The sequence below is a fragment of the Sorex fumeus genome, unplaced genomic scaffold, assembly GCF_029834395.1.
Source record: "Sorex fumeus unplaced genomic scaffold, SorFum_2.1 ptg000002l, whole genome shotgun sequence".
NCBI lineage: Eukaryota > Metazoa > Chordata > Mammalia > Eulipotyphla > Soricidae > Sorex > Sorex fumeus.
Window position 1 is genome coordinate 9712125 of NW_026606059.1, and position 13688 is coordinate 9725812.

Genomic DNA, 13688 nt, shown 5'->3' on the forward strand with positions numbered 1-13688 from the left:
CATCCTTTGTGTTATTACCTATCACATATGGATAAGTTTTTCTTATTCATTCTTCATTTTTTTTCTTTTTTAGGCACCACAAAGTTTATTAACCACATTTCCTCCTCTTTTACCATCATGAGCCTTATAAACAAAATGAGCTGCTTTTTTGACCCAGGATTGTGACAGGAACCATCACATCTCACAGTGGCAGTGAACCATCGCCTGTCCTTTCCTCGCATGGGCCCTTCAACCTCGGGCAGTCACTTTGGGCCTGACTGGTCCTAAGCAGTATATTCTAACCCCTGTAAAATAGGGATTCATAATGCCAACCTCATTGCTCTGAGGTTTTTGGAGAATGCCCAGCACTAAGCCAAGCTCTCAGTAGCATGAAAGCTAACTGTTCCTCCCTGCTCCTTTCCTTCTGTCATGGGCTAAGAAATCAGTGAACCTGTAAACTGAGAACATGGGGATAAAGTCCACCAGCCAGGTGAGAGACCGGGCAGTAGACCACACGGGCTCTGTAACCAAACTTGCCAACTTCCGGTCTAAGGAAGGACTGACCAAGTGAGTAGTCCCAAGACCCCTGAGCTCATGGCCCCCTCTGGGTGTCTTTCTAGTACACTCATCGTGATCAGGGCTTGAGAAGGGCTTCTTATTTCCCCCTGACACACTAGAAATGGTATGAGGGATGTAGCAGAGGCCAAACACGGGGTGACCAGCCACAGGGAGACATGACCAAAGTGGGTGCCATTTTTGCTCTTGGGGAGAGGAGGGACCTGGGCAAGGACCTGGGTATTGTCGGCTGAATGGGCCTACAATGGGCCTGGCTTTCAATAGTGGTAATGACCGGGCTTTAAGAGGCCATTGTGGGGCATGCTGAGGTACTGGGACTCTTTCTTGGTCAGCTTGGTCAGCTTCACATTCAACTTGCCCAGATGAGCTCAGCCATTGCTTCATCCAGCTTCTTAGGCAGGAAGTCGACTCCTACAGGGTTCTTTTCTTCATGGGTCCAGAACTCCATCTGTGCCAGCACCTGGTTGGTGAAGGAGTTGTTCATCATGAAGCTGGCTCTCAGCATAGCACAGCGCAGGTTGACCAGTCGGCCCTCAGCCAGCAGGATGATGCGGTGCCCATTCTTGAGCACATAGCGGTCCACCTGGGGTTTGATGTTGACCCTCTGCATGCAGTTCTCTTCCAGTCACTTGACATCAATCTCCACATCAAAGTGGCCAATGTTACATACAGCTGGCATCATCCTGCATCTGCTCAAAGTGTTGTCCCAGGATGATGTCCAAGCAGCCTGTGGTGGTCACAAAAATATTGCCCTCCTTGCAGGCCTCATCCATGGTGGTTACCTCATAGCCTTCCTACAGGGCATTGAGGGGGTCAATCTTGGTGATGATGACTCAGGCGCTGAAACCCCACAGGGCCTGTGCGCAGCTCTTGCCCATGTCCCTGTAGCCTAACACCACTGCCACCTTGCCTGCAATCATCACATCTATGGCCCGCTTGATGCCATCAATGAGCAGCTCCCGGCAGCTATAGAGGTTGTCAAATTTGTTCTTGGTGACCCAGTCATTGACATTGATGGCGGGCACCTTCAGGATGCCATTGACATTCATCTTATACAGGTTGTGGACATCAATGGTGGTCTCCTCAGAGATGTCCCGGATGCCAGACAGGAGCTGAGGGTACTTGTTGTGGATGAGATTGGTGAGGTTGCCACCATTGTCCAGAATCATGTTGAGCGGCCCCTCCTTGAACTACAGGGTTTGTTCGATGCACCACAGGTACTCCTCATCCATTTCCCCCTTCCAGGCGTATACAGGAATGCCAGCTTTGGCAATAGCAGCTGCTGCGTGATCCTGGGTGGAGAAGATGTGGCATCTGGACCATTGTACCTGGGTGCCCAGGGCAACGAGGGTCTCCATGAGGATAGCAGTCTCCACTGTCACGTGAAAGCAGCCAATGATGCGGGCTCCGTTCTGCGGCTTGGAGGCAGAGTATATCTCTCGCATGCGCATCAAGCTGGGCATCTCATTCTCCGCGATGTCCAGGGCCTTGCATCCCCAGGAAGCCATGCTGATGTCAGCAACTTTGTAGGGCAGTTTTTTCCGGCATGCTGGTAGAACTTCCGCATGCAGCAGCGGACGCAGGTGAAGGAGGCCTGGCTTAGGAGTAAGGACAGGAACAGGGCGAATGGCGCGGGGCAGGGCCTTATTTATTCTTCTTTGCAAGATATCCTCCTTCATTTCCATCCGTGGGCAAGAGCTGCACACAGGCCCTGTGGGGTTTCAGCGCCTGAGTCATCATCACCAAGATTGACCCCCTCAATGCCCTGTAGGAAGGCTATGAGGTAACCACCATGGATGAGGCCTGCAAGGAGGGCAATATTTTTGTGACCACCACAGGCTGCTTGGACATCATCCTGGGCCAACACTTTGAGCAGATGCAGGATGATGCCAGCTGTATGTAACATTGGCCACTTTGATGTGGAGATTGATGTCAAGTGACTGGAAGAGAAATAAAGAGCAGTATTTCAGCTTTTCTGATAGCTGAGACTTCCAGCACATCCATACCCCTCAGCGTCTTTACGCACTCGTCTGTTGTTAGGCTCTTGGGTGGTTAAATGATGTTGGCTATTGGAATGAGAATGGCAGTGAACATGGGTGTGCACATAGCTTTTAAAATTAATCGCCTTATATTAATTTGATGCTTGGTAGTTCTAAGTTTTTGAGAAGTTGTCATACTTTAATCCATAGAGGCTAAATCACTAATTGCTTTACACTATGACCAGTCATGAATGAAAGTTGTTTTCCTCCACCTTCCCACTAGCATTTGATGCTTCTGGACTTTCTGATAATCTATTATCACTGGTTTCAGATAATATGACACTGTAAGTTTGATTTGCCTTTCCCTGATAATCAGTTATGGTGAACATTTCTCTCTCTCTCTCTCTCTCTCTCTCTCTCTCTCTCTCTCTCTTTTGGCTTTGTGGATCATACCCAGTGATGCTCAGAAGTTACTCCTGACTCTGCACTCAGAAATTATTCCTGGCGGTGCTCGGGGGACCATATGGGATGCTGGGAAGCAAACCCAGGTCAGCTGTGTGCAAGGCAAATACCTACCCACTGTACTATCATTCCAGTCCCCTATGGTGAACATTTTTTCATGTATTGGTTGGTCAACTTTGAAGAAGTCTCCATTCAACTTTTCTCCCTACTGTTTTCTTAGGTAGGGCTAATGGTTTTGTTGTTGTAATTGATTTTCTAAGTGCTTTATGTACATATTTCAGATACATTTGTGAATTGTATGGTTGTGAATATTTTCTCCTGGTTCATAGGATGTCTTTTTGTTTATTTTAATGACACATCTTTCATAGTGCAAATCTCTTTGTCCCATTGTTAATTTTTCTTTTTGTGTTCCTTGTCAATCCAGTTCAACCATTGACAACACCTCTAAATCTAGTAAGTATATTGCTTATGTTTTCTTCAATGTCTTCAGGTCATTGTCAACATCTCAGTCTTTGATTTATTTTAAATGAACTTTGGTGCATGTTTTAAGAGAGTCGTCCAATTTCATTCTTTTGCATGTGAATGTCTAATGTCATCAGCACTATTCATTGAACAGATTTTCTGACTGAATTTTGTGTTCTTGATTTTTTGACATACATTAATTGTTCATGTATCTGAAGGATTATTTATATTTTCATTTCTATTTCATTCATCTAAATAAGTGTTTGCTCTCATCCCAGTATCACAGTGTTTTTAATATTATAGCCTTATTCTATAGTTTAAAGTTGAGGAATAGGATTGGTCTTCCTGTATTCCTTATGTATAATATTTTTAGTGTTCAACTGAAAACTATGGTCTTTGAAATTGGTGACCTCCCCTGGAGTCCAATTATACTATTCTCAGAAATAGGCAACAAGATATTTTGTTCAGTTTATCAACTATCAATTTCTAACTGAGAATGAGAAAATCTCCCACTGGATGCTTCATATTAGACTCATGTTTCTTCCTATGTTTCTTCCCCTCTGAGATGTCAAGCTATCACTACCTTATTGGCTTTCTTCTTCTCTTTCTTTCCTACTCTTTAAAAAAAAACTTAAGAGCCATGATTTACAAAGTTGCTGATAGCTGAGTTTTAGACATACCTCTTCAGCACCAATCCCTACACCAATGTCAACTCCACCCGTATTCCCAGATTCCCTCCCCATCCCTGGCCCCACTTCACCTCTGCCCATCAACTTGACAGGCACATTACAGAGTTTCACGGTTGCAGCTTAAATCTCATGTTTTCATTTCTGTTGAATCTGTGTATTGGGATACCTCTCACTTATTTCACTGGTATAACAGAAGCCCTGATGCCTGTTCGTCCGTTCCTTCTTGTTCTCTTCTTCCCCTCTTGGTTTCTTTCCTTCTCTGTCTGTCTCTTGTCTAAACACTGGAGCTGAGAATGATCTAAGCGTCTGCCTTTTACTACATTTCCTCATCCAGTAGGGCTGGAGCGATAGCACAGCGGGTAGGGTGTTCGCCTTACAAGCGGCCAACATGGCTGACCCGAGTTCGATTCCTCCGCCCCTCTCGGAGAGCCCGGCAAGCTACCGAGAGTATTGGATATGCCAGACACAGTAACAACAAAGTCTCCAATGGAGATGTTACTGGGCCCGCTCAAGCAAATCGACGATCAACGGGAGGGCCTTTACCTTTACCTTACCTCATCCAGTATTCTGTATTCCACAGATTAAGTGAGATCACCTTGCATTTGTCTTTCTTCTGGCTTACTTCACTCAACATGATATCTTCCAGTTCCAGCTATATTGTAACAAATGCATGAACTCTTCGTTTCATTGTGTATATCACATCTTCATAAACCATTCGTCTGTTGTTGGACCCTAGATTGATTTCATATCTTAGCTATTGAACTGGAATGATAACACAGTGGGTAGCGGGTTTTGCCTTGCACTCAGCTGACCTGGGTTCGATTCTTCTGCCCCTCTTGGAGAGGCCGGCAAGCTACCAAGAGTATCCTGCCCACCCAGCAAAGCCCTGCAAGCTAGCCATGACATATTCGATATGTCAAAAACAGTAACAATAAGTCTCACAATGGAGACGTTACTGGTGCCCACTCGAGCAAATCTATGAACAATAGGAGCACAGTGCTACGGTGCTACAGCTGTTGACCTGAGTACAGCAATGAATAATGGTGTGAATATGTCTTTTTTGAGAGAGTGGTTTTATGTCCTCGGGATAGATAAGCAAAAGTGGATTTGCTTGGTCATATGACAGTTCAGTTCTAAGTTTACTGAGATCTCTCCATACTGTTTCCCACAGGGATTGTACCAGACAACATTCCCACCAGCAGTGGAAAAGAGTTCCCTTTTCACTGCATCCCTGACAACACAGATGATTCCTACTGTCTTTGATATGTGCCATTATCATGGGTATGAGATGGTATCTCATTGTTCTCTTGATTTGGATTTCTCTGAAGATAAGTGATGTTGAACATATTTTCATGTGCCTCCTGGCCATCCACCTGTCTTCCTCTGAGAAGTGTCTATTAACTTCCGTTTCCAATTTGTTGATAGGGTTTTTAAATTTCTTGTTATTGATCTTTGTGAATATTTTGAATATCCTGACTATCAAACCTTCATCTGATGTGTTGAAAATATTTTTTTTCCCATTCAGTTAGCTGTCTTTTGGTTTTAACCTGTTTTTCTTTTTTTACCAAAAAGAAGCTCTTTAACTTTATGTAGTCCCATTTGCTTTTTTTTTTTTTTTTAACTTTGTTGCATTTGCCAGTGGTATAAGATCATTAAATGCTCCTTTGAGAGATCCAAATTGAAAAAGAACTCAGACTATCACTATTTGCCAATAACATGATAATATACATAGAAGACCCTAAAAAGTCCACAAAAAAAAAAAAACCCTCCTAGAAACAATAAACAAGTAGAGCTGGGTACAAGGTCAATACACAAAAATCAATTGCATTTTTTCTTCTTTAAATTTTTTTTTTTTTGCTTTTTGGGTCACACCCAGAGATGCACAGGGGTTACTCCTGGCTCATGCACTCAGGAATTGCTCCTGATGGTGCTCAGGGGATCATATGGGATACTGGGAATTGAACTCGGGTCGGCCGCATGCAAGGCAAATGCCCTATCCTCTGTGCTATTGCTCCAGCTCTGCATTTTTTCGTTTACAAAGCTACAAAGATATTTATGATTGAGTTGTAGGCATGTATCGTCCCAACACCAATCTCTTCACCTGTGTCTAAAAATTATGGAGCACTTCACAAATTCGCATGCCATCCTTCCGCAAGGGCCAGTTAATCTTCTATGTAAGGTTCCAATTTTAGTGTATGTACTGCTAAAGTGAGCAATTCTTAGCTTCCTTTTGCCTTCAAACATATTTCATATATATATGTCCAAATATATGTAATCCTATTTCAGAAATGTTTTATCCTACTGAATAATATTTTTTTATTGTTCTAAAGATTCTATTACACTAGCTGGGTCCTACATATTCACTTTTAACAGAATATTAATAAAATAGCAAAGTAATCAATAAAAACAATATTATTTCTACTTCTTACCATATTTTGATGGTCTCTGGTTCTATGTTAAGAACTCTCTCTAGGTTTGTCAGTACTCTCCTAATCTCAATCTTACCAGAGCAAATCCTCCAAGTATGTTCAGTTCCAAACAAATGACATTTACAGGAACTAGTTGTATCATTCACTAGAATGTTTTATTTTTGTTGCCACTGTATTAGAGTTATTAACAATTACTTTTACTCTTGAGTCTGGCTCCGAGTCAGAGGAAAGGCTTATCAGGTATGTTATGCACATGTGTTAAATGACGATTCTCTGTCTCTATTTACAATTAGTATCTCAACGACTTCGTTCAGCATTTCCCAAATATGTTGAAACACAAGAAGCCGTTTCTCGTTTTCTTGATTCTTGTTCCTGGAAATTCTGAATCAGTAGGTCTGGACTGTGGTCTGCTGATTCTTATGACCAGACAAACTTGGAAATACTGGTCTGGTTGTTATTATTATATCACAGATGAGCCAGTCAATAATTAAAACAGTATTACAAATAACTAAATATAGCAGAGGAATGATACTGACCTTGCATATTATTTTAACATTAAACAAAGTTTCAGCTTGAATGAAGCTGCATTGTATGATACAATGGAATAATTAAGGCTTATTCATTTCTGTGCCAGGATTGAACCCACACATATGAGACTTAAACTCTACCACTAAGTTACTTCTGTAGCCCTTAAGATAATTTTGTTTTTATAATTTTGGACACTATCACTTATCACTTATCACAGAAGAACAAAACACATATCAATACCTAAATGTGTGTGTATATATATATATATATATATATATATATATATACACATATATCTGTATCACTGTATCACTCTCATCTCACTAATCATCGAATTACTCGAGCGGGCGCCAGTAGCATATGTGTGTGTATGTGTGTGTGTTGTGTTGTGTTGTTTGTTTTGTTTTTTACTTTTGGGTCACATCAGCAGTGCTCAGGGATTACTCTTTACTTTGCATTCAGGAATTACTCCTGATGGTGCTTAGGACACCAGAGGAGATGCTGGGGAATAAAACCCTGGTCTTCTGTGTGCAATACAAACACCTTGCCCATTCTACTGTCACTTTAATCCTTCACAAAAGTATATTCTTAAGGCATTTAAAAATTTGACAGGGTAAAACGTTATAGGAATGTAAATGTGAATAAAGGTAGAAGAGCCTCTTTTAAGAAATTATCTGAATGTTTGAATGTAATCTGCTCATGAAATTTTGTACTTCTCTGATAGAAAATATATGCACTTAAGGTATTTGCAGTCAATGTCATTGCCTGTTATACAAAATGAATTATCATGTATTTCTAAGTTTATGTGAAAGATTTAACAATGCAGCATTATCAGATCTTAGCTACAGTAATAACTAATCAATACTGTTTACCGTTAGGTTGAAAGTCTATTTTAAAGTTAGATATGGTACTGATTGAAATGCTTTCCAAAGATTTTAGAAAAATAAGGTAAAATATCCATTAAATGAGATCTTCATATTTTACTTATAAGTAAGACATTTTCACTGATAGTAAATTTAACTGACATCATTCTTTCCCCCTTCTTCTGTACTGTTTTGTTTGTAATAAAACTTAATTGGGCAGTACAAGTTTATTTTTACTCTTATCTGAAAGAATTTAAAGATTCCATTTTTCTCACTCAAATTTCATTCCCTTTACTTCAGGGAGTTTGTCTATGTAACTTGATCCTGTCTAGATATAATCCTTAGAACAGCATTACTCAGCCAGTGTACAGAGTGCACCCTATACATCTCTAGGACATTCCAAGGGGACCACTGGTAAAAATCGAGAGAATGGGTGGCCATGGTATGAGACTTGGGTACCAACTGGTTGGACAGAGGGATATAGGAAAGAAACAAATTTGAAAGGAGGCCATGGTCAGAAAACTGCCTATTGCCTTTGTGAGTTAATGCATCCCAGGAGAGATCTTTGTAAAAGTTAAAGAGTTAGTTGAAATTTTTTTGAAATTATACTAATATGAGCTTGAGACTATTTTTTTCCAAAAATATTTTGAGTCAATAGAGTCAACCAAATAGTTAGAGGAGTGAGAAATAGAAGGCTAAGGTATCATTCACAATGATGGGAGCCATGATGGTTTTAGGATATAAGAAATATTTTAAAAAAATATGCAGCTGTTGTTGCTGAGTACAAATGGAGAACACTTTAATAGGGGGGAATAGATGGACAGAAGGTGACTCAGAGGCATGGTAAGGGATCTGGGGTGGTCTCGTGGTATTGAGGTGAGGTAACTGTGTCTATACAAAGTGTCTATATCATTGTAAAAAGATTCTTTTAACTACCACTTGATCACTTGACTTCCCGTTAGTCGTCGATTTGCTCGAGCAGGTGCCAGTAACGTCTCCATTTGTCCCTGTCGCGTGCTTTTGTAGCCCAATGGCATCTGTTCGCTCTGGGAACATGAAGAGCCTCAAACCGATCGTTCATAATCTTGACGAAGAAGTCTGACCATCTGGTAGGTGGGCGGCCACATGGTCTTTGAAATCCCGCGGAATCCAGTCAATAACAGCTCTAGTCCAGCGGTCGTCTCTAAATCTCATTACATGACCAGCCCATCTGATTTTTGACACCTTGGCAAACGAGACAGCGTCCCTAATTCTTGATCGTCTATGGAGGTCGGAACTCTTGATTCTTTCTCTCATTTGAGTGAAATGTGATATTCCAAGCATAGCTCTTTCAATTCCTCTTTGGGAGACCTGAATAGCGTTCTCATCCTGTTTGCATAGGGCCCAGGCCTCTGAGACGTATGTTAATGCAGGAAGAACAGTGGAATTGAAGAGATGTACCCGGAGCTGGAGGTTCTTTGTCCTCTTAGCTATTTCTTCGACGCTCTTGAAGGCGTTCCAAGCTGCTCTCTTCCTTCTGTACAACTCAGGTGCCAGGTCATTTGTCATGTTGACTTCTTGACCTAGGTACACATAACTGTTGCATTCAGAGATTGCTGTTCCATTGAGAGCGAATGGAGCGTCAGGAACGAGACCATTTCTCATAAACTTTGTCTTTGTAAGATTCAGCTGTAGTCTGACCTTTCCACACTCATGGTCGAAGTTGGCCAGCATTTGTGCCGCTTGGCAAATGTTTGGTGTTATTAGAACAATGTTATCAGCAAAGTGGAGGTGGTGTAGTTGCCAACCATCTATCTTCACTCCCATTCCTTCCCATTCCAGTCGTCGCATGATGTTCTCGACATTATTGTATGCAGAAGTCTGGCACCTAAGAGATACTGAGTGCTCTGAGCCCATGCAAAGCACACAGTAGCCTGGGCCTAACCCCCAAGCTTCATCTCTTTTCACAGTACCACTACAAGAAACCCTGAGCACAGAGTCAGGGGTAGCCCCTGAGAATAGTCCGGTGTGACTCCAAAGCAAAGCACAAATCAGTATCAGTCTTCAGCAAGAGGAAAAAGAGTTCACTAAACATGTAGAGGTTCAACAATTTTAGAATATTTCAAGCCAGATGAAAAGGATTTTCACAAATTTGTAGTGGTCAAATCAAGTCAAATAATCTGGTCATTATAGGCCCCAGCTCAAGTTTTTTGAATTGATAAACGAATTCTATGGCATAAAAGGGTCATAGGCCATATGACCACACTTGAGTCATAGAGTCATTGATATATAAGTTAGAGAGTTCAGTATGTTCCTGCAAGGCCAGGTCTGAAAATCCAATGAGCATTGGAGTTGAAACCTCTGCTCACTATGTCTCCTGAAGCCTCTGAAGTGATCTCCCTTCAGTTAATTGGGATGACCAAAATTTTCTCCTATCATTTTCAACCATGGAATTTTTCTTTTTTAGAATTGGATTGTAGAAATGTTTAAGAAATCTAAACATATTTTTCATTCCTTCACCTCATTTTGTTTTTTTTTTCTGCTCAACCGTTATCTCACAACACATTCCAGTTTTATTAAAATAAGAGAAAACTGAACTGTCTGCACACTCATTGTGCTTTATTCTGCTCCGTGGCATGTGTTACTGCTTCATTATATTTAACATATACTTGTTTTATTTTACTGTCTTCACATTGAAATTCAAAGTCTTCTAGGATGTAGGCTTTATTTACTCATTGATTATCTCCAGCACATAGAACAGTGGGTTGGAACTCAATAAACTGCTGTTAAATGAGTGAAAATACCAATTAAAGTCATTGAAAGCAAAATACCTTACTTTACTGGTTCTAAAGAAATCAGAGGAAGTTTTTAAAAAGCCTAATTTTTAGAATTTTTTGCTTTTGAAATTACAGAATATTATTTCTTTTTATTTTTTATTTTTTTAATTTTTATTAGTGAGACACCATGAGGTACAGTTGTAGACTTACAAATTTTTGTGCTTGGGTTTCGATTATACAATGATCAAATACCCATCCCTCCACCAGTGCCCATTTCCCACCACCATGGATCCCAGTATCCCTCCCACCCCCCATCGCACCCTGCCTCTGTGGGAGGGCATTCCCTTTTGTTCTCTCTCTCCTTTTGGGTCCTGTGGTTTGCAAAAGAGGCAATGGGTGGCAATCATTTTTGGTCTTTAGTCTACTTTCAGCATGCTTCTCCCATCCTGGGAGGATCCTCCCAACACCCTTTATTTGGTGCTCCCTTCTCTATCTGAGCTCCCTTTTCCCCTATGATACTATACTTAGAGAACAGAATATTTTATTTTTTAATTATATTTACTCTCACAGTTTCCTTTTTTCCCTCTCTTTTTACAATACTTTGTACCAAAAGGTGCAGTAGAGATAGCAGCTGAATACTTTCATAGGCAAGGCTCCTGCCAAACAAGTTAAAAGGAAAAACTGATTGAAACATTTTGCTGTTCTGGGGACTCTGATTGAGGCATTGAACATGCAGGTAAAGCAAATATTCTTGTCCCGCAGCAGTCTCTGTCTGGTAGGGGAGGCAGCAGAAAGGTAAACTTTCAGAACATGGTGTGATAAGACAGCGAGAAGTTTCAGAACCCAGAAGCTTGAGGAAATTCAGAAGTAATGCATGATCAAAAACAGGAGTAAAAGCAAAGATTTCCTTGAGCAGATGATGCTTCAACTCAAAACTAACTGATAGGTACTGTATTAATAAAAGTTGTTACCTGTCAGAGTACTTGTTCCATGCCAGGTAGTATATGCCTTTGATGTAATAGTTTCCTTTCAAGGACCTTTTTGTTATTTTGAGGAGGTGAGTGGTGTGTGTGTGTGTGTGTGTGTGTGTGTGTGTGTGTGTGTGTGTGTGGGGAGGGGGGGTGGGTTCTGGCCAGACCTAATGGTGCTCAGGGCTGTTCTTGACTCTAGACTCAGGAGTGATTTCTAGTGGTGCTCTGGGGACCATATGTGTTGCTAGGGATTCCAGCCAAGGTGGGGACTCTGTCAGCACACAAGGAAGTTGCCTAACCTCCTATACTGTCCTATACGGCCTCTCCAGTTCAGATACTTTTTGACCTTATACACAAAAAAGCGTATGTAGAAATATTTGAATATGAACTTTCCCATGATTACGTAGGGATAAAGTAGCAGAATGGAAATCTGGGAGGAGAAAAGCATAAAAGAAACCTTTGTAAAAAACATTCCTTGTCAGTGCCTCTTAATGGAGTTTAATCAGGTATGCTTTGTGGAAGTGGAGGAACATGGTTAGAAATACAACAAAGATTATTGGAAATGATCACTCTGAATAGGAACTGCATGCTGAAAGTAGGTAAAGGAACAAATATGATAACCTCTCAGTATCTATTTCGCGAACCATAGTGCCCCGGAGGGAAGGAGGGGAGGAGGGAGGAGAAAGAGGGAGAGAGGAGAGAGAGAAAGAGAGAGAAGAGAGGAGAGAGATACAGAGGATAAAGAGAGATAGAGGAGAGAGGGGAGAGAGAGAGAGAGAGGAGAGAGAGAGAGAGAGAGAGCATCTGCCATAGAGCTATAGAGGCAGGCTGTGTATGGTGCTGATGGAATGGCAGGAAGGAAACTGGGTCATTGGTTCTCAGAAATAGACCCTGGTGGAGGGAAGGGTGTTGGATCATTGTATGACTGAAATCCAATCACATACAGCTTTGTAACGGTGTATCTCAATAAAAAAAAAATAAAAATAAAGAAATTACATTGGAGAAGAAGAGCACCGTGGATAAAGGATTATTTCAAAGATTTAAAACTTTTTACTGGAATTTTGGCCTCAGTACTCCAAATAACTATTAACTCTGGATTCCAATATAAAAACTGGTGAAAAAGTTTTGAAATATAAGAATTTCTTAACTATAGTAACTTCTAACCATTTAGAGAATTTAAACACCTTTTCTGTTTCTGGATTTCTGAAAAGACTGAGGAGAAGAGGGAAAAGGGTTTAAAGGGTTTCAAAGGAAGTGTTTCAACTTACTACTTTCAGATAGTTTGAAGTTTAAGATGTGGTACAGGAATTAGTATTTATTTTCAGTCTACCCTGTGTCAGAGTGGACTTTCGGTTTCACGTATCATTTCATTGATTCTCACAATTATCCTACAAAGTAGGAATATCATCTCCATTCTATGGAAGAAGAAACTAAGCAAATGAGCTAAGTGTTTTGTCAAAGTTCACATGGATATTCAATAATGAAGCCAGATGTTAAGCGTTTTCAGCACTCAAGATCTTTCTAGCTTAAGCTGCTTTCCTCTTTAGAGATAGTGGGTTTCTTTTTTAATCTTTTAGATCATGACTGAATAAACAGAGAACTAATTCAATGATTCTAATCAGTATTTTAAAAAAACTAAAATAAGATGATAGAGCTAAAATATAAATTATATATGCAGGTCAATGGAATATAATCGAGAGCTTAATGGAGAAAGTTTAATTTCCCAACAAATGGTATAAGGAAGAATTGGGCAGTCACATGCAAAAGAGGGAGTTTAGATGAACATCTCATACTACAAATAAAAATTGACTAAAAATGAATGAAAGGTTTAGATGCCATACATAGCACTGTAGCTCTGTTCTCCCATTGTTCATTGATTTGTTCAAGTGGGCCCAGTAACATTTCCATTGTGAGACTTATTGTTACTGTTTTTGGAATACATCACCAGGTAGTTTTCCAGGCTTTGCCCTGAGGGCGAGATACTTGAGGTAGCT

The 13688-nt window shown here is 40.7% G+C and overlaps 1 non-coding gene and 1 pseudogene across 1 annotated transcript; both read right to left on the minus strand.

Moving 5' to 3' along the window:
• Nucleotides 1–812: 812 nt before the first annotated feature.
• On the minus strand, nucleotides 813–2090 carry LOC130020755 (adenosylhomocysteinase-like; annotated as a pseudogene).
• Nucleotides 2091–6257: 4167 nt separating this feature from the next.
• LOC130023088 (U6 spliceosomal RNA) lies at nucleotides 6258–6359 on the minus strand. The gene has a single exon (XR_008792409.1). It is a non-coding gene; the product is annotated as a U6 spliceosomal RNA (small nuclear RNA).
• Between the last annotated feature and the right edge of the window lie 7329 nt (nucleotides 6360–13688).